At 43.8% G+C, this 24442-nt stretch overlaps 1 protein-coding gene across 3 annotated transcripts in view; it reads right to left on the bottom strand.

The window, feature by feature from the left end:
* The window catches only part of SCP2D1 (SCP2 sterol binding domain containing 1), a 157041-nt gene that overhangs the window by 54080 nt on the left and 78519 nt on the right, over nucleotides 1–24442 (bottom strand). For all 3 annotated transcript variants that reach the window (XR_002340055.1, XR_002340052.1, XR_002340051.1), the window contains one exon: nucleotides 24264–24419. The gene's annotated coding sequence lies outside the window, so the exon portion shown is untranslated. The remainder of the gene's footprint in view (nucleotides 1–24263; nucleotides 24420–24442) is intronic.

Here is a 24442-nt window from a genome sequence, read left to right as displayed (position 1 = left end):
AACCAACAGGGGCCTCTAAGAGCCCAAGAGCTTAACTTGAGTCTATGGGATGATCCGTTAGCTTTACAAAGGTTAATGTTATCCAGGCCTGTGATGCCAAAAATAGCATGAACAGATCCTGGCTTCCACTGACCCCCTTCAACCTGGTTTCTGCCCAAGCTGAGCATGGTCTCCTGCACCATGTCCTGTAGAAACTACGGCAGTTTCCACCTCTGTATCAAGGCTCCTGCTCTCCAAACACCCTTACCCGTGCCACTATGTGTCCTGGTTATTTACGAACTCACCTCCCCTTTAAGCTCATTTAGGATAGGCTTTCTGTATCTGATTTGCATTTGTGTCGAGCTTAGCATAACACTTGTGTCTGAAGATAGTATTTCCTGGAAATTATTTTACTCAGTAACATTTTGAAATCTCACCATTCTAGCCATGAGTTTCTGGGTCATTGGCTGGGCCTAGGCCAAACATTTAATACATGAGGGATACAATGATTTGAGGTTTTATTTTCACCTAGATGTTATTGCATCCTCGTACAGTACTCAATTCTTAGCCCTGTTGGGAAATACTTATATGGGGCCTTCAGTTGCACTGAAGTCTTAATGGGGTCACTGTAAGTTTCATATATAGAAAACATTTTTGAAACTCAAGCCTGAGTTTGCTGGTAGATGTTGTAGATGGAGACATTCAACTTTCACCATATCACCCCTGGGCCAAGGTTGTCTCCGGTTTTACAAACAATACATTGTCAAATGAGAACAGGAAGGAGCTTGCACATCATTGATGGGTCGTCATGGAAGTCACTTAAACTGCTGGATAGTATCTGCCAGTAGAGATCCTTTGCATGTGTGTTACTCAGGTCCCTATGTAGAGCTATTTAGAAAGAGCCTTGCAAGGCAGACATTGAGTGAATCTGAATCCTCCCGGAAAATGAATAAATGGAATAAACTTTATTCCAAGGTTATCCAACGTGTAACTGTTATTGCAGATCACAGCCATGATAAAGGAGAATGTGCACTGGGGCAAATAAGTGATGGTGAAAGTGAAAATGTGACCCCAATTAGCAAATGTGCGTGGACTTCGTTCTTGTTTCTGGGACCAGCTCACGTGCTTTGCCTCGATGGAGCCAAAGACGGGTAGGGAAATATACAATCATTGGATAAGTTTCAGGCTGTCAATTTGACCATCCTGGATAGCGAAATAAGATCATCACTGCCCCAGTATATTTTAACTCAACCACTGCATGACACCTGTTTTAGTTCAACCCCAACTCACAGTACCAGGGCCCTGCCTCTTGCTCCTTTGGCCCATATTCAAGGCCACGTGTTCCCTCCCAGGCTTTTTCAGAACCACTCAAGTTTGTCCAGTCAATAGGCTCAGAAGTGAGAGCTGTGCCGAACCTCAGGAGCCTCATTCCACAGACAAGAACGAAGGTGAGTGTCCAGTCCAGACAGACCAGGTAACTTACCAAAGTTCACACACCTATTAGTGCTCAATGTGGCCCCGTTACTCTGGCCTCCCCATCCCAAAAGCAGCATTCCTTCCATGGGACCTCAAAACCATTAGGTCAGTTTGCAAGGACTTCATCAGTCACTATCAACATTCAATCAGTCAAGTCTGAACCAGTGATTTTGCCACTAATCTCCCACCAGCCCCAAATGGATTCTTTGCAAAAGTATCTGTGTGGTTTTGCCAATTACACATGAAGCCACATCTGCTGACAGTGATGATAAGCCATTCATTGGGGGAATTAAACTAATGTATCATTTTATATTCACAGCTATCCCTGGGCCCATACGTGGAACTGTTTCCACAGTATTAATTGTTCTAACCTTCTGAGAACATAAAACAGATTAAAGTTAAAGTTCTCCCCCCTGGGTTCCATAAAAACAAAATTTGCTGCCCATTCCCTAAACCCAATTCAGCTGAACTCCAGGAAGGAAAGATGTGAGGGCTTTAAACAAAATTGTTTCTGTTTTTACACCATAAAACAAGGAGCTTTGGTTTGTATGGGACCTTGTCAAGAGCCAGAGGTAGGCACTGTAATAAACAGGATTCCAAATATTGGGGTACTATTTCTATTGAAATCGTGTTTTGAATTGGTTATCAGTGTGATTGGTCCCCCTTGAAAAAGATGGCTGCTTTGGAGAATCAGTCACCCAGGATGGAACTAGAGATATGCTCCATACCCCCTCGCTTTTAATCTCTTCGGGTTGAGGAGTTAAGGCATCAAGGTGTGTGGGACTCAGTTAAGGGGCTAAGATGGTGCCTACCATCTGGGAATAAAGGCATCTTTGAGAACCTCATGAAAGCTGCAGACTCTATTCCCAGAAAATATGCATGCATCAAATCATCGCATTGTAGGCTTTAAACGTGACATTTTCGTTGTCAATTATACCTCAATCAATTATACCTTCATAAAGCTAGGTGAAGAAAAGAAAAAGAAAGAAGATGTCATTGGGAAAACCACCCCCCCAGAAGTCCACTTTTCAGCCTGCACCAGCTCCTGGGCAGCAGCAACCTGAGTCACATCTTCATCTCTTGGATCTGAGGGATGGAACTGAGTCACCTAAAAAGCTTCTTTTCATGCCAAATACCATATGATGTATATGATGTATTTAATATATTATTGTTAATTATTAATACATACTAATAATATTTTATATATTAATATTTAATATTATATATTAATATATTTCAATTATATATTTATATATGGAATCTAATATATGGCACAAATGAATCTTTCCACAGAAAAGAAACTCATGGACTTGGACAACAGACTTGTGGTTGCCAAGGGGGAGGGGGAGGGAGGGGGATGGACTGGGAGTTTGGGGTTAATGATGCAAACTATGGCATTTGGAGTGGATAAGCAATGAGATCCTGCTGTATAGCCCAGGGAACTATATCCAGTCACTTGTGACAGAGCATGATAATGTGAGAAAAAGAATGTATGTCTATATGATTGACTGGGTCACTTTGCTGTACAGCAAAAATTAACAGAACACTGTAAATCAACTATAACGGAAAAAATTAAAATCATAAAAAAATAAAATCATAGAGAAGATTAAAAAAAAAAAAGCAGAGTTCCCATCGTGGCGCAGTGGTTAATGAATCCAACTAGGAACCATGAGGTTTCGGGTTCAGTCCCTGGCCTTGCTCAGTGGGTTAAGGATCCGGCGTTGCCGTGAGCCATGGTATAGGTCGCAGACATGGCTCGGATCCCGCGTTGCTGTGGCTCTGCTGTAGGCCAGTGGATACAGCTCTGATTAGACCCCTAGCCTGGGAACCTCCATATGCCATGAGAGCGGCCCAAGAAATGGCAAAAAGACCAAAAAAAAAAAAAAAAAAAGCTTCTTTTCAAGGATGGAGTCCCTCCCTGCAGCTGTCCTCAGAGTAGATCAATAACATGCTGAATTGCAGAAAACAGCTGAAAGCTACAGACCCAGAATGAAACAGCAGAGGTGACGACCATTCTGTGGACAGCACCCCCCCCCCCGCGCCCCCAGGAGAGAACAGGAGGTGGTGAGACCCAGTAAATAAGGCCTGGGAGTTCCTGTCATGGCATAGCGGAAACTAATCTGTCTAGGAACCATAAGGTTGTGGGTTCGATCCCTGGCCTTGTTCAGTGGGTTAAAGATCCAGTGTTGCCATGAGCTGTGATGTGAGTCACAGATATGGCTCGGATCTGACATTGCTGTGGCTCTGGCGTAGGCCGGCAGCTATAGCTCCAATTAGACCCCTAGCCTGGGAAACTCCATTTGATGGGGGTGCGGCCCTAAAAAGACAAAAGACAGAAAAAAAAAAAAAAAAAAGGCCTGGATGTGGGTTCGAAGGCAGGTCTAACATCTGTCAAGGGTCTACAAGGGCAGAGCTGGTTTCCAGAACTTGGAAGGTACAGAGGTACAAGTCGGGTCACCACAGCAGGGACTCCATGGCAGAGGATGCATGCAGAGGCTCTGGGCTCCAAACGAGACGGATAATGCCTTCAGCAAGACGTACAGTGCCTTCAGAGACACAGCCTGGGAAATCTGGGGACTCACCCAGGAGGGTAAGGGGAGCTGGTGAACCCCTCGTTGGGGTAAAGGAGGAGAGATGCAAAGCTAGGAACCAGGAAACACAAGAGACACCACAAGAGGCACAAGGAAATGAAAGTCTTAGTGGTGCAAGAAAAGTGTGATTGAGTCTCAGAAGTACTCTCCCATGTACGACACCCTCCTTCATGAATGCCTGGGCCCAGGAAAGTTCAAGGCCCCATGGCAGACTCACCAACAGCCCTGCTTGATCTACAGACCCAAGTCAGACATTAGCCAGAAAAAAATCAAGAAGAAACAAAGTTGCTCAACCCAAAGCTTCCTTTTGAGTGTGGTTGTCTCTGAGCTCCCAGGATTAGCAAACACCATTGCAGTCATTAAATCTACACTCCAGGCAAAACCCAAATTTTGTTTTAAGCTTTTTTTTTTTTTTTAATGTCTGTACTCACAGCATTTGGACATATGGAATTTCCTGGGCCAGGGATTGACTCCAAGCCACAGCTGCTACCTATGCCACATTTGCAGCAATTCCAGATCCTTTAACCCACTGTGCTGGGCCAGGGATGGAACCCACACCTCTGCCGAGACCTAAGCCACTGAAGTCAGATTCTTAACCTATAGCACCACGGTGGGAACTCCTATTTTGAGGCAATTTCTAATAACAAAAACCTGGGCTTCCTACATCTTCCCCACCAGGAAAGATGCAGAGTCAACATCTGTAGAGGCCCAGCTGTCAAGGGGCCCTCATCAAGTCGGCGAGGCCTCATGAAATACAGACCTTCACAGCAAATGCTAGCCTTGGATTTGGATCTGGCACATATGGATAACTGCATGATATTTAGTACACATCAGATTTTCAGAGGCTTCTGCTTGGAAGTCACTGCACATAGAACTTAATCTTCTCAAGGGCTTTGTAGGTAGACGGCAAGAACAGGTGAGGCAGACAGGTGGCTCCTGGGAACGCTGTGTCCCACATGGGCACTCCTCTTCTGGCGTGGGGTTTGGACATCCTGCCCAGAGCTCGCTGCATTGATTTTCCTTCATGCAGAGTCTTTAGAGACCCTCCCCTCACACAAAGCCCCCCTCAGAGTTCTCAGGGATTTTCATGTTCTAAAGGAAACCAGTCTCTTTGCATGCTCAGAGAAATTGTCCTCTAGGTTGACCTGCTGCTTCATGGAGGTTGATCACCAACAGGCTGCAGCTAAAACTGGATCCATGATTTTAGTTCCTTTTCCATTTCATCTTGTTTGCAGAAGATATGATGGATGTTACGAAGAACATTTGTACTTTCTGACCTGTACCTGAAGGTGGGAATTTTGCATAACAACCGGTTAACTCTGGGTGCCTCTGGAGATTCCTCTTGGCAGATGAAGGCTTGGCAAGTGTGTGGCTCCAGTTTTTATGTGTTTTGGATCAAATTTCTCCTCCTGCTTATGGTGCCAATGGCAACATAGCATGTATAAGAAAAAGCAAATGAAACTGTAAACAAGTGAGACAAAGTGGGGATAGGGAACGTCAGGTTGAGAGAGGGTTTGCAGGGTTTGGAAATTGTTCAGTATTTTACATTATTTTCCTTTAATATTGCTCCATGTAGAGATTTTTAAAAATTTTACAGGAGTTCCCATTGTAGCTCAGGCTCAGCAGTAACGAACCTGACTAGTATCCACGGGGACATGGGCTCAATCCCTGGCCTCTCTCAGTGGGTTAAGGATCATGTCATGAGCTATGGTGTAGGTCGCAGACTCGGCTCAGATCCAGAGTTGCTGTGACTGTGGTATAAGCCAGCAGCTGCAGCTCCAATTTGACCTCTAGCCTGGGAACTGCCCTGTGCCGCAGGTTCGGCCCTTAAAAAGATAAATAATTACAGAAAATCAGGGGTGAGTGTTGGTGTGAGGTGGGGAAGGCACAGAAAAAAAGAAGTGTCTCACAATTCTATCATCCAGAAGGAATGCAGTTCCTTTTGGCCTGTTTCTTTCCTGTCATTTTTCTATGCATTTTGAGTACAACTGAGATAAAACTCTATGAAGCGTTCACCATCCTATGAATATTTATGTAATAAACAATTTCCTATATCATTAAAACATAAACATTATTCTTAGGACTCACATAATATTCTACTGCATGAAAGCTCCTTGATTCACTTAACCACTACTTTAGTGACAGGTATTTAAATTTTCAACGTCTCACTTTTCTGAATAAACATAGAGTGACCATCTTTGGATCTTTGGCCATAAATCTGGGCTGTGTTTAGAATTCTCTCTTTAGGAAATATTCCTAAGAAGAAATTTATAGGGTCAAAGGCAATGGACATTTAAAAAAATTGCATTGAGGTATAGTTGATTTACAATGTTGTGTTAATTTCTGTTGTTCAAATGATTCAGTTATATACTCTTCATTTATATACATTCTTTTCCATTATGGTTTATCCTAGGACACAGAACATAGTTCTCTGTGATATACAGTAGGACCTTGCTGCTTATCCCCTCCGTGTATAATAGATTACACCTGCTCACCCCAAACTCCCAGTCCATCCCTCCCCCTCCCCCTGTTCTCTATGTCTGTGAGTCTGTTTCCATTTTGTAGATAGGTTCATTTGTGTCGTATTTTAGATTCCACATATAAGTGATATCATATGGTATCTGTCTTTTTCTTTCTGACTTGCTTCACTCAGTATAAAAATCTCTAGGTCCATCCATGTTGCTGCAAATGGTGTTATTTCATTCTTCTTATGGCTGAGTAGTATTCCATTGTACAATATGTACCACATCTTCTGCATCCATTCATCTATACGTGGATATTTAGGTTGTCTCTGGGTCTCAGCTATTGTGAACAGTGCTGCAGTGAATATGCAGGTGCATGTATTTTTTTTGGAATTATAACTTTGTCTGAATTATAATTATAATAATATACCCAGGAAGGGGATTGCTGAATCATATGGTAACTGTATCTTTAGTTTTCCGAGGAACCTCCATACTCTTTTCCATAGTGGCTATACCAACTCACATTTCTACCAACAGAGTAGGAGAGTTGGAAATGGACATTTTTCACACCCATTGTGAATTTGCTGAGTTGCTTGCTTTGGAAATAGACAGATAAAGCAAGCATCACAACTGCCTTGATCCTAATACGCTTGCTCAGCTGCCTGTTATGCAAGCAAGAGGGCAAGCCCCTACTCCACATCCTATGAGAGTGAATCGATTGAACATGGAAATTATTCAATTAACAAAGGCTATAATTAGACTTCCTTGTATTTTCCAAATTTTCTACAGAAAATGTAAAATCAGAAAAATGGCTGTGATTTTTAGAGTTGCACGGTAAGGCTACTGCCCATTGCTTCTCAAACAATAAATGGTAGGAGAAGCCCCATTGCCCACCTCTTCCAGCAGAGTTTGTGCAGTTTATAAAGTCCCTTCTTGCGCATTTCCTTGAAGGATCCTCTCCACTACTGAGGCAGCTAAATTGAGGCAGCTCAGGCATTATTATGCCCATTGTAGAGATAAAAAAGCTGGGCTCCCCAACATTTAAACACATTACTGAGGAAATGGACAAGAAAGCCTTGTGGACAAACAGGGTCTAAAAGAGTTGCCATTCTTTGTTTTCGGTTCCTTTAACTTAATCTTTTCTTATTCTTATTTATATGATGTTTACACGCTGCTATGGAAATAGAGCCTGGGTAGCCACCAGTACAGTACTAAGCTGAAGACAAAGAACAAGTTGCATCTCTGCTAATGCCCCCTTGAACATTACCTGGTGAGGACCAGCTGTGTGCCTGATATTCCTTTCTTTTTTAATTACTCAATGAATTTTATTACACTTATAGTTATACAATGATCATCACAATCAAATTTTATAGCATTTCCATCCCAAACTCTCAGTGCAACCCCCCACCCCCCAACCTGTCTCCTTTGGAAACCATAAGTTTTCAAAGTCTGTGAGTAAGTAACTGTTCTGCAAAGAAGTTCATTGTGTCCTTTTTTTAGAGTCCACATGTCAGTGATAGCATTTGATGTTGGTGTCTCATTGTCTGACTGACTTCGCTTAGCATGATAATTTCTAGGTCCATCCATGCTGCTGCAAATGCCATTATTTCTTCCCTTGTAATGGCTGAGTAATATTCCATTGGGTATACGTACCACATCTTCTTGATCCACTCCTCTGTTGATGGACATTTAGGTTGTTTCCATGTCTTGGCTATTGTATATAGTGCTGCAATGAACATTAGGATACATGTGTCTTTTTGAGTCATGGTTTTCATGATACTCCTTACTTTGAGCTTGAATAGCATGACAGTGCAACGCTCTTTGCAACATATTCTCTCCACAGGGAGAAGTAGAAGTGATTGTTGGTCTTAGGGCAATGGTTGCCAGCTGTTAGATATAGGAGAGCCCTGGGGAGGGACAATGGCTTATCACTGCCCATTGCCCATGAGGACCCTAGAATGATAATGAAAAGTGTCCATTATCTCAGGCAACTTCCTCTGATGGGAAACATCATAATACCTAAAATGGGTATGGTCCTGTCAGCTCCTTCAGAGATAAGACTTCTTGTATACTGATCCTCACGGCTGCCTGGTGAGGCTGCTACTGTTATCATCTCCATCCACAGAGAGGAAACGGAGGTAGGAACTGGCCAGATACTCTCCCTAAGTAGTCAAGACTACCTCTCCCAGACTCCGTTGCAGTTAGGAAGGTGCCATAAGCTTGGTTTTGGCCAATGGATTTGGGGTAGAAGGGATAGAACTCATCTAAGTCCAAGCCATATGATTTCCTACAACATACTCCATGCTCTCTTTCTTTAATGATAGGCTAGTTGAATGAAGAGGATGTAGAAAAGGAGTCCAAAGAGGCTCTAAAAGATAGAAAAGCTACCACATCTTGGAAGGAAACTGGATCCCTGAGTCCCTGAGTCATGATGTGGAAGAGGGTCCCCTGACATTCACTGGACTGCAATGCAAGTGAAAAATCACCATGGATGACAGGAAGTTGTAACGTGAAGATTTGTTTGTTACTGCCGCATTGCCTAGCCTAGAGTAATCCGTACAAAAGTATGAGCTTAAGGTCGCCCACAAATGACACTCAGTTTATACCATCCTCCTATAATTCCTGCTGTGGAGCTCTTAGATGGGATTAGGAAATTCTGTCTTCAATTTCTTTGCAGCCCAACTCTGCTTCATGCTGGAGTGGCTGATGGCTGGGAGACAGAATCATCTGACACTCACCCCCACACATTTCAGGAGGTTGATGCCGGCTGTCAGCTGGGATTTCGACTAGGGCCACTGGCCAAAAAAACCTAAACATGGCTTCTCCACGTGGTCTCTCACCTTTCCCACAACATGGTGACTGGATTCCCTACTTGAGCATTCCAAGAGGACCAGACGGAAACTGTATTACTTTTTATGATCTAGCATCAAGAGTCACATGGTGTCACTCCCAGCATAGTCACAAGCCCACCCAGATTCAGAGGAAAGGACCATAAAGCCCACTCCTCAACCTTAAGGACATCTTAGAAAATACAGCCTGCTGTCCGTGGCTCAGTAGACACACAACAATAAGAAAAGGCCTGGGATAAGCACTTTGGTCACATTTCCCTCTTTCTAACAAGAAAAAAAAAATGTGTGTGTGTGTGTGTGTCTATGTGTGTGTGTGTCTGGAAATTTTCTGTAAATGTTCACAAGAAATGTTGACAAGAATTTCCTCAAAGGAATGAGACTGGAAATCCAAGGTAGAAGAAAAGCTTTCTTCTCATTGCCTACCTTTTTACTGCTTGAATTGTTTATCATGTGCTTGTGCTATTTTCATAACACTAAGTAGAATTTTAAAGTGACAAATGGGGATATTCTGAGTTGATTATACACATTTTCCTTTTTTCTCTGTTGAAATCATTAGATTCTTTTGGAGGCCAACCAAATGATGCAAAGGAGGAAAGAGAGGTTTCTGATTTTCATTCGAGACATCAATTTTCATTTCATACACACTAGATGACAATTTGGCAAAATCAGAATCACATCTGCACATGCAAGAAATTCTTAATTTCTCTACAGCAGTCACTCGTCCTGATCCATATTCCAGTCACCTGGAGAGCTTTACAAAACAAGGTTCCCAGGCACATGCAAGAAATTCTTAATTTCTCTACAGCAGTCATCCGTCCTGATCCATATTCCAGTCACCTGGAGAGCTTTACAAAACAAGGTTCCCAGGCCCTGCTTCTGACCTATTAAATCACAGCCAAGAATCTGTACCTGGAAACTCTCCCACATGATTCCGGTACCATCAGCCCAGCCTGGGACTTTTGAACTTGGCTTTGGAAAGAAGCAACAATGGCCCTATGTCTAGGTGGGGATCCACAAGGACTCCAGCTTTGCTATTCCAGGTGTGGGCCACTTGAGCTTGTTAGGGATGCAGAGGCTCAGGTCTCAGCCCTAAGCCACCAAATTAGAATCTATATTTTGGGGAGTTCCCTTCATGGCGCAGTGGTTAACGAATCCAACTAGAAACCATGAGGTTGCGGGTTTGATCCCTGCCCTTGCTCAGTGGGTTAACAATCCGGCATTGCCGTGAGCTGTGGTATAGGTTGCAGATGCGGCTCAGATCCCGCATTGCTGTGGCTCTGGTGTAGGCTGGCGGCTACAGCTCCGATTAGACCCCTAGCCTGGGAACCTTCCATATGCCGCGGGAGCGTCCCAAGAAATGGCAAAAAGACAAAAAGACAAAAAGACAAAAAAAAAAAAAAAAAAAAAAAGAATCTATATTTTGGAAAAATCCCTAGGGGATTCTTAGGCATATTAAAGTGTGAGAAACACTGATGAAAAGTATATAATCCCAAGGACAGGGAACAAAACAGACAAAAAGTTCCATCTTCATGAAGCTTATTGCACTTAGGGGAGATAAACTGTAAATAACATTAATAAGTATCATATATATGATATATACACAATAATATAATTTTTATATGTAAGATATATAAATTATATAATACAAATATATTTATATATATAAACTATATGTGATATGACATATTACACACATGTGTATATAATATATACATACATCATGTGTATATATATCTATGACAGAAATATAATTTATTTAAATACATATAAATAAATTATATTTAATTTATTAAGTTTATTGTATGCAATACTGATGATTTTGAAAATTACCAGTGACCAGTGGACTGTTTGCCTTATATTTAAAAACAGCATGTTAGGGGGTTTCCATTGTGGCGCAACAGAAATGAATCCGACTAGGAACCATGAAGTTGCAGGTTCGATTCCTGGCTTTGCTCAGTGGGTTGAGGATCTGGCGTTGCCAAGAGCTGTGATATAGGTCACAGATGCGGCTCGGATCTGGCGTTGCTGTGGCTGTGGCATAGGCCAGCAGCTGTACCTCCGATTCGACCAGTAGCCTGGGAAGCTCCATGTGCCTAGGGTGCAGCCCTAAAAAGCAAAAAAAGAAAAAAGAAAAAGAAAGAAAGAAAGAAACCAGCATGTTAGATGTTGGTAAGTGCTAAGAAAGAGGAAAGGGAGTGTGATGGATACATTTGCATCTTTAGAGCAGGAAAGACCTCACTGAAAAGAATGTTAGTGGACCATTGACCAAAACCACCCACTTTGGCCAGGCACTATAATAGCTGCTTGCATGAGTTGTCTCACAGCAGGAAGCCCTAATAAGGATAACTGGTGCTGCCCTGAAGGATAACCAGGAGAATGAAGGAGGGGCCACCAGAAGGGAGGAGATGACCAACTTCCCTGGAGCCTTGGCCCTGGAATCCATCTTGACTGAGAGGTGCACCTGCCACCGGGAGGATCCTGAGCCAGACCAAGTATGAGCCAAGCAAGACGACTGGCCAGAGACAACCCAGAAACTAACACCATTCCCACAAAACAGGAGACTGCAAGCCATGTGGCAGAGCAGTTCTGGGTTCCTTCACCCTGCTGTTCTCCGCCCAGGTGCCCCTTCCCAGTAAAGGCTTTTTTTTTTTTCTTTCAGGGTCACACCTGCGGCATATGGAGGTTCCCAGGCTAGTGGTTGAATCGGAGCTACAGCCACTGGCCTCCACCCCAGCCACAGCAACGCCAGATCTGAGCCATGTCCGCAATACATACCACAGCTCATGGCAATGCCGGATCCTTTAACCCAATGAATGAGGCCAGGGATCAAACCCACCTCCTCATGGAGGCTAGTCAGATTCATTTTCGCTGAGCCACAACAGGAACTCCCCTTCCCAATAACATCTTTTGCTTTATCAACAGGTGTGTCTCTCGGGACAACTCATTTCTGAGTGTTAGACAAGAGCCCATGCTCAGGCCCTGGAAGAGGTCCTCCTTCCTACAACAATAGCATTTGAATAAAAGCCTGAAGGAACTGAGGGATGGGGTCCAGTGGAAATCTAGTCAAGAGACTTCCTGGAAGAGGGAACAGCCAGGGCAAAGGCCCTTCCAGGGAGCCTGATCCAGGAGGGGCATTGGAAAGACTTGTCTTCTACCCAGAGTGAGGGGGGGGGGGGGGGCTGGGGAGCTCTGAGGAGCAGTGACATGATCCGACGTACGCCATCAAAGGATCCCTCTGGTGCTAGTGGAAAAGATAACTGTGGGGTAGCTGTAGACACAGGAAGCTGAGGCACAGAGCTGCTGCGATAACCCTGGGGAGAGCTGGTGTGGCCGAGAAAACCAGTCAGATGCTACATCCTGTTCTACACTGGCCATTGGTGACAGCCCCCTCTCTCCACGTCCAGAGCTGGCATTGTCTATGACCCTTCCAAAGTGTCACGTGGGCAACGGGGAAAAGCCATGCAACGCATAGCATAGGTTACAAGCTGTAACGCAGCTAAAGTTGCTTCATTTTGCCATGTTTGCATAAGAGCGAGCTGCTTACGAAAGCCCGGTCTGACTGTGCCATTTGCAAAGGTTAATGTGCCATGTTGTGTTGCTGTTCTATATAAAGCACCGTAATGGTGGCCGGTGGGGGAAATTAGAGTCCCTGCAAAGCACCGAAGTCATAAAAAACACAGCTTAGTTTCCAGAAAGGTTTGGAAGAAAACCCTGGTTGACTCACACGCAATTTCTCTTTTCACTCATTCCGGAGCTGAATGACTACCGTTCATCTTCATCAGCAAAGATAATTAAGTAGTACAGTCCTGGCGGGGAGCAGGCAGACAGCTCAGAGGGAGGAGGGAGCAACTCCATTAAGTTGTACCCACTGCCCCGCAGATGGGTTCACTGCCCACACAAGCTCATTAAAATGTTCTTTCCCTCAGGTTCACCTGAGTCCAAACTCTCCCGACCACCAGGGAGCATCCTGGTAACCACTGGCCCCGGCCTCAGCACCCTGAGGTTGGTGCCATGAGTCAACAGGAAGAACTCTTCCAGAGGGACCGCAGGAACAGATCCGTGCCCAGAGCCAGCCACGGTTTTGAAGAAAGGGGAGGCACACACATTTGCCCAAGGGAAGGGCGAGGCTGCCAGAGACCAGAGGAAAGCACAGGCTCCCAGATGCTGACAAGTGGACCAGTTCTGCTCTCTCATTTCAATTCTGGAAAAGAAAGTCAAGCCTGGGAAATCCGAGTGACTCAAGGCAACACAGGGGATGGTACCCGCACAGTGAATTAAACACGGAGCCCCTTCCTCATGACTCTGGCTTGATCTTGTGTTTTAATGATGCAGGACTAGCTTCCTTAGGTGCTAATTAGGAGCTGCTTCCTCCATGGTCTGTCAAAAACAAGTGCCTCCCTGAGGAACCCTAAATGCTAATCCTGGTATCTAAAGTCAGACCCTCACTTTCTATCAAGAGGTATTAGGAGAAAATTCTATCTACTGTCCACCCCTTTCCTCCAACACACCCTCCCCTCTCCCCTGAGGACAAGCCAGGCTCGTCTTCTGCTCAGCTTCCTCCACCTGCCTAAGACCACTGGCTGATGTGGATCCTGGGGCCCTTGCTCTTTCCTCTCTCTGCTTCCCAGTTCTGCTGGGGAGGACTAGTGTGGAGAAATATGGGAGGAAAGGCTGTGGTCTTTCATCAGTGAATAAATATTTTACTTGTCCCCATTTGTTGACAAAGACTCTCACCTTGACAGACTCTAGCCAGGCTCCTCTGAGCCCCTTTCTCTACTAGACTTCAACCTTGGCCTCATCCTTCCAGCCCTGCACAGCCCAGTCATTGCAAGAATCCTTCCAAGTCCTTTAGCAAGAATCCCCCCACCCTTGATTTTTCCACTTTGTAATTCTCCCACTGACCTCTCTCGTTCAGCTTACTAACGATAAATTCCACCGGTCTTTGCTATACACGAAATTAAGCCAAATCTCTCTCCCCTGCTGCAATAGTCTTGAATAAAGTCTTCCTTTTCCTTTTAACAAATGTGAGAATAATTTTTCTTTAACAGCACATATAAAAATGAGGTTGGACTTAAATATGAAAAATATGAATGATGATTATCTCTAGGTGGTACTTGGCTTTATACTTTTTTGGAATCTTTACAATTTTGTTATATATCAGTACAACACATAACTTTTTATCATCAAAAAAAAATGAAATGAAAGTATTATCCTGCGGAGTTTGAGGAAGTCAACAGCCATAGCTGTCAGACATTTTTTAGTTTATTCTTAGCTTCTTAAAATAAATTCTGTTTTTTAAAAAACAGAGCTAGAAATGCTCTGCCCACAGGAACTGATTGTGGATCAAGCCATTTAGGGGAAATACATTAGCCTTTAGGGTCACGCTTGTCCAGATCTTTTCAATCATCCCACTGCCCCGTGATAGTCAGACACTAGGGATCAGTAACCTAGTCAAAGAGCTAAGTAATCAGGGCAGCAGTAAGGAGACAGAAGATACAGTCAGGGAGTGAGTGAGACAGTCTTTTGCTATCTGAGTATATGTGAGGGTTGATCACCCATGTAAAGAAGAAAGAAATGTTTCTCTTTTCTTCGTGCAACTTTTTGTTTTTTTGTTTTGTTTTGTTTTTTTGTTTTTTTGGCAGCGCCTGTAGCACATGGAAATTCCTGGGCCAGGGATTGAATCTGAGCCACAGGGTGACTGATGCCACAAATGGAGCAAGGCCAAATCCTTAACCCCCTGTGCTGGGCCAGGGAGTGAACCCACACCTCCGCAGCAAAGTGAGCCACTGTAGGTGGGTTCTTAACCCACTGTGCCATGGCAGGAACTTCCAGGAATGTTTCTTAATGTCCCCAAGGTTTCAGCTGCCCAGTCATGAGACCACTCTCCAAGTTGGACTTATTGCAGCGACATCTCACCATCTTCTTCTAAGAGACCATGTAGTCATGAAAGGACCTGCCAGAAAGCCATTTGCTTTAACTTCTCTTTGAAACTGAATTGAAAACCAATGTGCATCCCAAATTTCAGTCAAACTTCAAAGTGATCTTTCAACTTTATTGCTAGAGGAAAAAGTCAAATTCTGTCCTTCTCTGGTCACAATCAGGTATGACTGGGCCAGAACTGAAGTTTCTGTATTAAACACACACACACGCTTTGACTTTAGATAAGAAAAACCCATATTCAGGTGAAATTATAGAACGTGGATTCCTAGAAGCAGGCAGATGTTATAGGTCACCTTATAGAAAAGGAAAGCAGGGGCCATGGCAAGACAAGATTTCTCATCATTCCCTGTTGCTTTCTTTACATCACTTTTAAATGATATAAGCAATACTTGAACGTCCATTTTCTTTAGAAATGTATCTAAGCAGAAAGAATATCACTGCTGATACTTGGCTACATCTGTATGAGTATGCAGAGTACCTACGATTCTGTTTCTGTTGTCACTGAGACATGTAGATAAATGAGGTCATATTGTACATTGTACACTGTTTTTTCTTCAACGCCTTATCTTGGAAATCTTTCTATGCTAAAACTGTGGATCTACTTCATTCTGTTATACCTTAGTTTAGATAATTATTTCCCAAAGGAGGGCTATTCATTTTCAACTTTTAGCTATTACCAAGGGAAATTTTTTTAAAAAAAAGTCTCATCTCTAACCTCTTATGTTCAAAAACTCAACTCCCACAGACCCCAAAAAAGATCCCTGCTCCACCCGCAGCCTCTCCCAACTCAGTTGACAGCCAGATTACTCAAGGCAAAAACCCCAGGGCCAGCCTTGATCCCACAGTAAATGTCAGGAAATCACACGGGGTCTATCTTCAGAACACTTGCAGAATCCAACCACCTTTAACCCCTCTGCTGCTCTCGCCCTAGTCCAGGCCAGGAGCAGCAGCCTCCTAACCAGGGCCCTTGCTTCTTCTCCCCTCTTGTCCCACCACATATTCCCTGCACAGCCACCAGGGGGTTCCGGGGACACATAAATCACACGGTGTGCCTTCCCTTGCTCAAAATCCTAAAAGCTCCCCATTTTATGTACAGAGCCAGCCTAAGTGCTCATGATATCCAATAAGGCTCTTAGGTTGATTGCCCTCATCCATTCTCCCCTGTTGCCCCAAGTATACTGAGCACAGTCCCACCCCAAGGTCTCTGCCTCACCTTCCCTCACCTGCTTCAAGTCTTTGCTCAGATCTCACCTTCTCAGTGAGACCTACACTGACTACCTTATTGAATGCCTAAACCTGTTCCCTACTTCCAAACCCCCACCCCTACCCTGCTTCTGAGTACCTCTGATTTCCTGATGGGGTTCAGGATACATGAATCCAAAATATGGCACCTTGGAGTTCCCATCGTGGCACAGTGGTTAACGAATCCGACTAGGAACCATGAGGTTGCGGGTTCGGTCCCTGCCCTTGCTCAGTGGGTTAACGATCCGGCGTTGCCGTGAGCTGTGGTGTAGGTTGCAGACGCGGCTCGGATCCCACGTTGCTGTGGCTCTGGCGTAGGCCAGTGGCTCCAGCTCCAATTCAACCCCTAGCCTGGGAACCTCCATATGCCGCAGGAGCGGCCCAAAGAAATAGCAAAAAAAAAAAAAAAAGACAAAATATGGCACCTTGACATACCGAACACTTTAAGGAGTTTGAGAAAGTAGCAGCAAGAAGGTTACCCCAACCTTCCCCCATAATACAGGTTCTAAGACACTCATTTATGTGAGAGGTGCACTCCCTACACCCAGAGGAAAGAGCATCCTTATCTCTAAAGACAAGGGGACACCAAGAAGAATCTTAACAAAAGACCTTGTTTGCTATAGTTGCCTTGTACCCCTTAACCTATCATATTGCTCCATGACTCTCTCTTCATCAAACCCAGCAAAAAATACTCAGGTCCAACTATTTCTTCTGGTCTTCATTTCCTTGTGATAGGGGTAGAGTAGGATAGTTACCCAGGTAGTTGTAGGAGTCCCAGCAGAGGGCGATATATTGAGAGGGAAACCCAGGGAACTTTGGAGAGAACTGTAAGTTAACAATTGCTCAAGAAAGCCATTAGAACACCTATGGAACGAAACAGGCTTGCTTAACTATAAAACCATAAATAAAAGCATGAGATAGGCCTCAGGTCATTAAGGGAGAGATAAAAATGAGGCCTGCGTTCAAGTTCAGCAAGATAATGATCCTTAGGACCAAGGACAGGAATTTAAGGGAAGGATGACATTCCAAAGTCGGAGACCCTCATCATATGGAGACCTGAGATGATTCAACATATTTTAGCGTATGTTACCGCCCTTCTGCTGATTTGTGTAAGCACCATGACAGTCCTAGTTTGACCTACAGGGTCCAATACTATCTTATCCAAGACAGAGGAGAGCTGGTGATATAAACCTGATATCTACTTGAAGAATGAAGAAGACGGCTTTTCCTGCTCCTCCACTCCCCTTGGATTATAAAAATCTAGTCCACCTAATCTTCAAGGCAAAGCCTCCTCACCTGCCCACATGCATCTCTCACAAGCATCCTATCTTTTTTAGGTCTTTTTAGGGCCACACCTATGGCTTATGGAGGTTCCCGGGCTAGGAGTCGAATCAGAGCTGTGGCTGCCGGCCTACACCACAGCCACATAGCAACAACAGATCCGAGCCGCATCTGCGATCTACACCACAACTCTTGGCAATGCTGGATATTTAACCCACTGAGTGAGGCCAGGGGTTGAACCTGTGCCCTCATGGATACTAGTGAGATTCGTTTCCACTGGGCCACGATGAGAACTCCAAGTGTCCTATCTTAATAAATCTATTTCTTACCTATCACTTTGTCTCTCACTAAATTCCTTCTGTGCTGAGACACAAAGAACCTGAGCCTCAGTAAGTCCAGACCCCAGGTGAGTGATTCAAATTAAAAAACTGAGGGTTCAAGTCCAAATTTGAGTTTAGGCTGGGTTCAAGCCAGAGGTGTTTCAGTTTTACTTACAAAGGTTCTCATGTCTCATAAAACATATCTTAAATTGTTTGTTTTTATCCTGTTAATGTTTGCCTATTGAATAGTCAGACCCAGCCAGGGACCCTAAGAGAGTCAAGGAGAACTTTCTCCTCCCCTCTACTCCCTTCTACTTATTACCTTTGAAAACACCAGAGAATTAACATATTCCTTAGGTAACTTCTTACTGTCTATCTACTCCCATGAACACGTAAGTTCCACAAGGGCAGTTCACTGGTTTGTTCACTGATTTATCTCAAACATCTCTGAGCTTGGCCTATAGAGGTGCTTTTTGAATACTTGGTACATGAATGAATGATGCTTTCATGATCATTCCTTTGCACTTTTGTGAAAATTTCTTTAAGAGGTGGACCTATAGGTGAAATTCCTGGGCCCAGGATGTATGCACTCAAAATTTCAATAGATGATACCAAATTGTACTCCAGGAAACATAACCAATTTACACTCCTGACATCAGGGCATGGATGTCTTTGCTTCCTCACCCCGGATATTAACTCATCGAAATTCTCACGTTGGTTTTTTTTTTTTTTTTTTTTTTTTTTTTTGTCTTTTTGCCATTTCTAGGGCCGCTCCCGCGGCATATGGAGGTTCCCAGGCTAGGGGTCCAATCGGAGCTGTAGCCTCCGGCCTATGCCAGAGCCACAGCAACACGGGATCCGAGCCGCGTCTGCAACCTACACCACAGCTCACGGCAACGCCGGATCGTTAACCCACTGAGCAAGGGCAGGGACCGAACCCGCAACCTCATGGTTCCTAGTCGGATTCGTTAACCACTGCGCCACGACGGGAACTCCTTATGTTGTTTTAATATGAGTTTCCCATGCATATGCAGGTGAGGTTGAGCACTTAGTCAAGTTATTAGCCATTTATATTTCCTCTTTGAACAAACTATCTTTCAGTATTGGTAACAGGCTAAACATTTTTTGGAGAATAACTATAATTTTTCAGAAGAAAATTGTCCAAGATTTGAGAATGAGCAAAAGGGATTCCTGGGTGTCCCTTCATTGGAGATCTGGGCATTGCCTATGGGACCTTCCACGGATTATCTAATCCTATAGAGGTGTGTGCCTTTGATTGACTTTCCATTGATTAAGCTATTTGATATGCCTGTAGGGTGGCAGTGAAATAAAAGACAGCTAGTAGCAGTATAAATGCTTCCTGTCCACAGCAATGTAAATGGATTTGGTCCCAAAGAGAATATAACTCTCTGTAACTCAAAATCTGATTTAAATCTGTTTTAACAACTGACTGACTCCTTCAATAATTAATGAGCTAAATAAAATCCCGGCCGTGTGTTCATTTTGTATTTGTATGTCATGTTTCTAACTTCTCGGAAATGATACCTTAGCCAACTTTCTCTAGGCTGCTTGAGGAATTTATCTGCCCTTGGGGTTGAGGACCAGGAAGGGATTTTAGAATTATGCACAGCAGTGACACCAACAATTCATATTCAGATTCTGACATTCAAAGTAGGGCTTAAGTGGCTCAAGGTAACAGGCTCCAGAGCCAGACTTTGTGCAGAGAAAAAGGAATTTTTCTCAATTCTTTCACCTCCCTCCTGGACCACATGGAGACCCTGGAGGACCTAAAGGAGGATTTGGAGATGGGGATGAGAATGCAGGAGGGGCCAGAAGCCAGCCAGCCGAGGATGGAGTGTGTCTGGATTAATTGCTCTGGGTTGAAGGAGTAGGGACATGTATATAAGTTGGGGGGTGGGGAAAGCAAAGGGCAGCAGAACCCCCAACTACTTCCCTTCCAGACTATAGAAGGAGCCGGGTGGGCAGAGCTAGCTCACCCCTGTGTGCCAGGGGGCCAAAGAAGGGAGGGCTTGAGTTAGAGTCTCCCAGGTGGCCCTCGGCTTCCCTGCGGCTAGTGGTGACAGATGTAGCAAATAAAAATACAGGCTGTCCAGTTCAATTTAAATTTTAGATAAACGGTTACTAATTTTTTAGTGTAACTATGCACTAGACAATTTTTTCAAGGCATACACTATTTGTGACATACCTAAAAAAGTATTATTTGCTGTTTATCTGGAATTTGAATTTAACTGGGCATCCTGAGTTTTATCTGGCAACCCCTACACGTGGCACAGATGGAACCCTGAGTTTCCCACAGCCTCTTCAGGTGCAAAGGAACCTGGGTGGCTAGCTGAGTAGCTGGGGAGTGTGCCCAAGGGCGGGCGAGGAGGAGGCTGGGAAGTGGGACAGCAGTTCCCTAAGAGGCAAGAGCTGCAGGATGGGCCACCTGGCTTGAGAACATAGGTAAACTAGGGGGGACGGTGGGCATAGTGAAGGCAGCAGGGGGCCTGGTCAGCAAGAAAGGGCCGTAGGTACTGACAAAGCTGAGAGAGAGACCAAAACCCCAGCTGCAGGAGTTCCCATTGTAGTGCAGCAGCTATGAATCCGACTAGGAATCATGAGGTTGTGGGTTCGATCCCTGGCCTCACTCAGTGGGTTAAGGAGCTGGCGTTTGCTGTGAGCTATGGTGTAGGTTGCATACACAGCTCAGATCTGGCATTGCTGTGGCTGTGGTGTAGGCTGGCAGCTGTAGCTCCGATTAGACCCCTAGCCTGGGAACCTCCATATGCCATGGGTGCTGCCCTAAAAAGCAAAAAGAAAGAAAGAAAAAAAAAGAACCCCAGCCAATGGAAATGGAATATGCAGGCACTGGCCTTGTGGCACATGGACAGTCATCAATACAAGGGCTGAGGAAACATGAGTGAGGATCCAGAAGTCAACAAATAAATCCTCTGCTCGTCCTTATCATCACAAGGCCACCCAAGCTACCGCTTCACCCACACACCCAGCAGCACCTTAGGGAGGAAGGAGGTAGGGATGGGAGACACAAGTCTAGGCATTTTATCCAAATGAGCCTGGCATCTACCTAAAGAAACCACTTAATATACTGGTTCACATTAAACTTCCTAGAGGGGACAAATTCATGGGGTCCCAATAGGAGAGAGCAGATCTGGCACAGAGAAATAAAGTGGAATGTATTTTGTCTACACTTCTGAGTAGAGGGTAATTTTGTGATTCAGCCACACTCATTTTTATTCAGCACTGTTTTATCACTTTTACGATTGCTTCTTAGAGCACTTTACATAATATTAATCTTTTAACTGCCCTATGTTACAGATATTTTCTGGTTATTACATTATTGTAATTTGATGATTTAATGCTACCATTTATACTACAGTTTCAATTTTGAGGTACCCTATCAAATATCAATTATGCTTTATGCATTTTTTTGTCTTGCTTAAGAAAATCTTCCTATCTTAAGACTATTAACAAACGTTCCTATTTGTATTAGTGTATTTGTAATTGTATTTCTATTAGTACTTTTCTTCTAATACTTTTATAGTAATGTGTACATTTGTCCTCTAATCTATTGCATATGATATATATGAAGCATATCATGATTTACATTATAGCTGATTAGGCAAGAACTCCATAATATACTTAATTATATGCTTTTTTAGAATCCTGTTTGTATTTTATGGATTAATTTAATGAGAATTCAAAAAAAATAGACAGTATAGAAACATGGTATGGCTCTGCAGTTAAATCCCAACTGGTGACTTTTAATAAAGATTTGTAATTTTTTCATGCAGATCTTGCAAGTTTGTTGTTACATTTATTACTAGATATTTTCTAGTTTTGTGGCTATGGAATCTTATGTGGTATTAGATTTTCTAATTTATTATTGCTAATATTTAAGAAATCCTTTGATTTTTATGTTGCAATTATACCAGACCACTTTATATATATCTGCTTTGGTCTAATAATTTGTGGCTTGATTTTCTTTGATTTTCTAAGTAATCATATCAAATCCAAAAAGCTCATTTTTACCTCTCTTACTGTATTGGCCTCTAGTATAATGTTCAATGGTCATGCTGTCTTGAGTTGTTCCCAACTTTGATGGCAGTGCCACAGGTGTTTGGTAGATACTTGTATTGAGATGTTCTGTCAGATGTCTCAGAAGCTTGTCAACTTGTAATGTCATCAGCTACCTGGTATTCAACCTTCTCTCCCAAGCACCTGTGCTCTCTGCTCCCACCTGCCTGCTGCTACGTGACAAAGGTAAGTGGCAAACCACTGGGCTAGCAACACCCCATCAATCACCTGGACAGTTGACCCCAGAACACCTCCCTCTCTCTGCCTCCCCAGCCTCAAGCTTGTAGCTCTGTGGGAGCCCTCCTAAAGCACCTGGGACTGCTCCCACCATTTAAAGCACTCTCACCTGAACGTGAACTCCACTTTCTCTCTGATTTCATCCCCCTGCTGGCTTTCATGCATTCCTCGTAATTGTAGGTCCATAAAAAGTAACACATGCAGTTTTGCAGAGGCATAATGGATGTGTTATACGTCTTTTCTGTAATTTCTGGAGATCTAATGCAAAAGGGGGGCGTGGTTCACAGGTGTAGTCATTCTGGTACCTTTATCCAACCCCCCTCTTCTCCTACAGAAATCATTCTCACCCCTTCATCAATGGCTCCTACCAACCCAGGGGAGGACTCCTTTACCTTCTCAGCATGTTATCGAGAACTCCTGGTGCTAAACACACTTTCTGACTCTAATGGAGTCTCTGGAATGAAAACAGCTGTCCAAGTCCCCTTGGCCCATCACGAAAACTATTTATAGAGGGGCTGGTTACTTACGTTGCTGCTCTAACTTTGTCCGCAAAGTTACCTTTTCCATAAGCATAGGTCCAAAGAGGATGTACAAAGAAATAGGTAAGATTTCAGGCTGATTGCTGTAGTCATAAAGGTCCATTTTAGAAGCTCAGACAAGCTGAGATTTGAGCTCAACTAGTACCTCACAGAGAAGTTTTCAAACATCACCGGGATTAAAACTGCCCCCCCCCCCACCAAATGCCCTCCAGGCCTTTCAGCAATTGACTGTGCTACCTAAAGGACAATGGTACTATTATTTCAGGTTATTCAGAAGAATCATTCTTTTCTTTCTCTTTTTTCTTCTTTTTTTTTAATGGCCAAACCTACAGCATATGGAAATTCCTTGGCCAGGGGTTGAATCCAAGCCTCAACTGCAGCAATGCCATATCCTTTAATCCAGTGCATCGGGTCAGGTGTGTAACTGGCACCTCCACAGTGACCCCAGCCACTACCATCTGATTCCCACTGCACCACAGTGGAAACTTCCAGAATCACTCTTGATCTCAAAAACTCATAATTACATATTTCCAGATCTTTCTGATGCACATTTGCCATTTTACAGGTCCTCCAGCTTGGTCTGATTTGCTGATTGGGGATCAGTTACCAGAAACCTTTTCAGTCACATTGACTTTCCTCTCTAAGGAGTCATGGAAGAGTCAGGCTCAGAAAGAGAAACTAAGAAAAGACAAGGGAGTTAACAAATTACTTTTACTCACATGTACCAAAAACTATTGGCCTCAGATATGCAGACTAGTGGATTTGAAAGACTTAAGAATCTTCCCTAATTTGCTTTTATTGGAATCATTCCTTTGCTGGCTTTAAATTTTCAAACTTGACAATGGAAACAGTTTCAGGGACAACATGGTTACGGAGGGGGCTGCTTTCAAGGATGGGGATGTTAGCTTTTTGGAAAACCGAGTCATGACTAGAAAAAGACTTTCAAACCCCAGGAGTAGCGAGCCTGAAATTCATCTCCAACACGTTTAAGGAAAAGACAACCTTAAGTTCCAATAAACATGACCAAGACTTTGCTGCCACCTACCCTTCATCCCTAGATCTGGCCTTGCCTCCAAATGACACACAGCAATCAGACACCCTCTTTGATCCACAGAGCTACCAAACAGTGCAGTGCTGATTCTCACAGACTGTCCCAGTTCATAGAAACCTGAGATACAACACTCAAAGTGAAGGTAGCAACCGAGAGTGAGGAACTTCGGAGACACCTCACAGAGAGCCATCGGTACCTCACCTGCATCTGGACAAGTAGACCCAGAATGGACTCATGCTCCAAAGAGTAGTGATTCCAATTTGCCTGATGCTAAAAGGAGAATGTCTGGATGGCAGCGTATCAGAGCATCTGGTTTTGACTGATTCCTCTTGGGTTGGCATCCCCTAGAAGAGGATCCTGAAACGAGAATTTGAGTGTAA

Source organism: Sus scrofa, chromosome 17, assembly GCF_000003025.6.
Source record: "Sus scrofa isolate TJ Tabasco breed Duroc chromosome 17, Sscrofa11.1, whole genome shotgun sequence".
NCBI lineage: Eukaryota > Metazoa > Chordata > Mammalia > Artiodactyla > Suidae > Sus > Sus scrofa.
The sequence above is the reverse complement of the archived record's forward strand: the minus strand, read 5'-3'. Positions and strand labels throughout refer to the sequence as shown.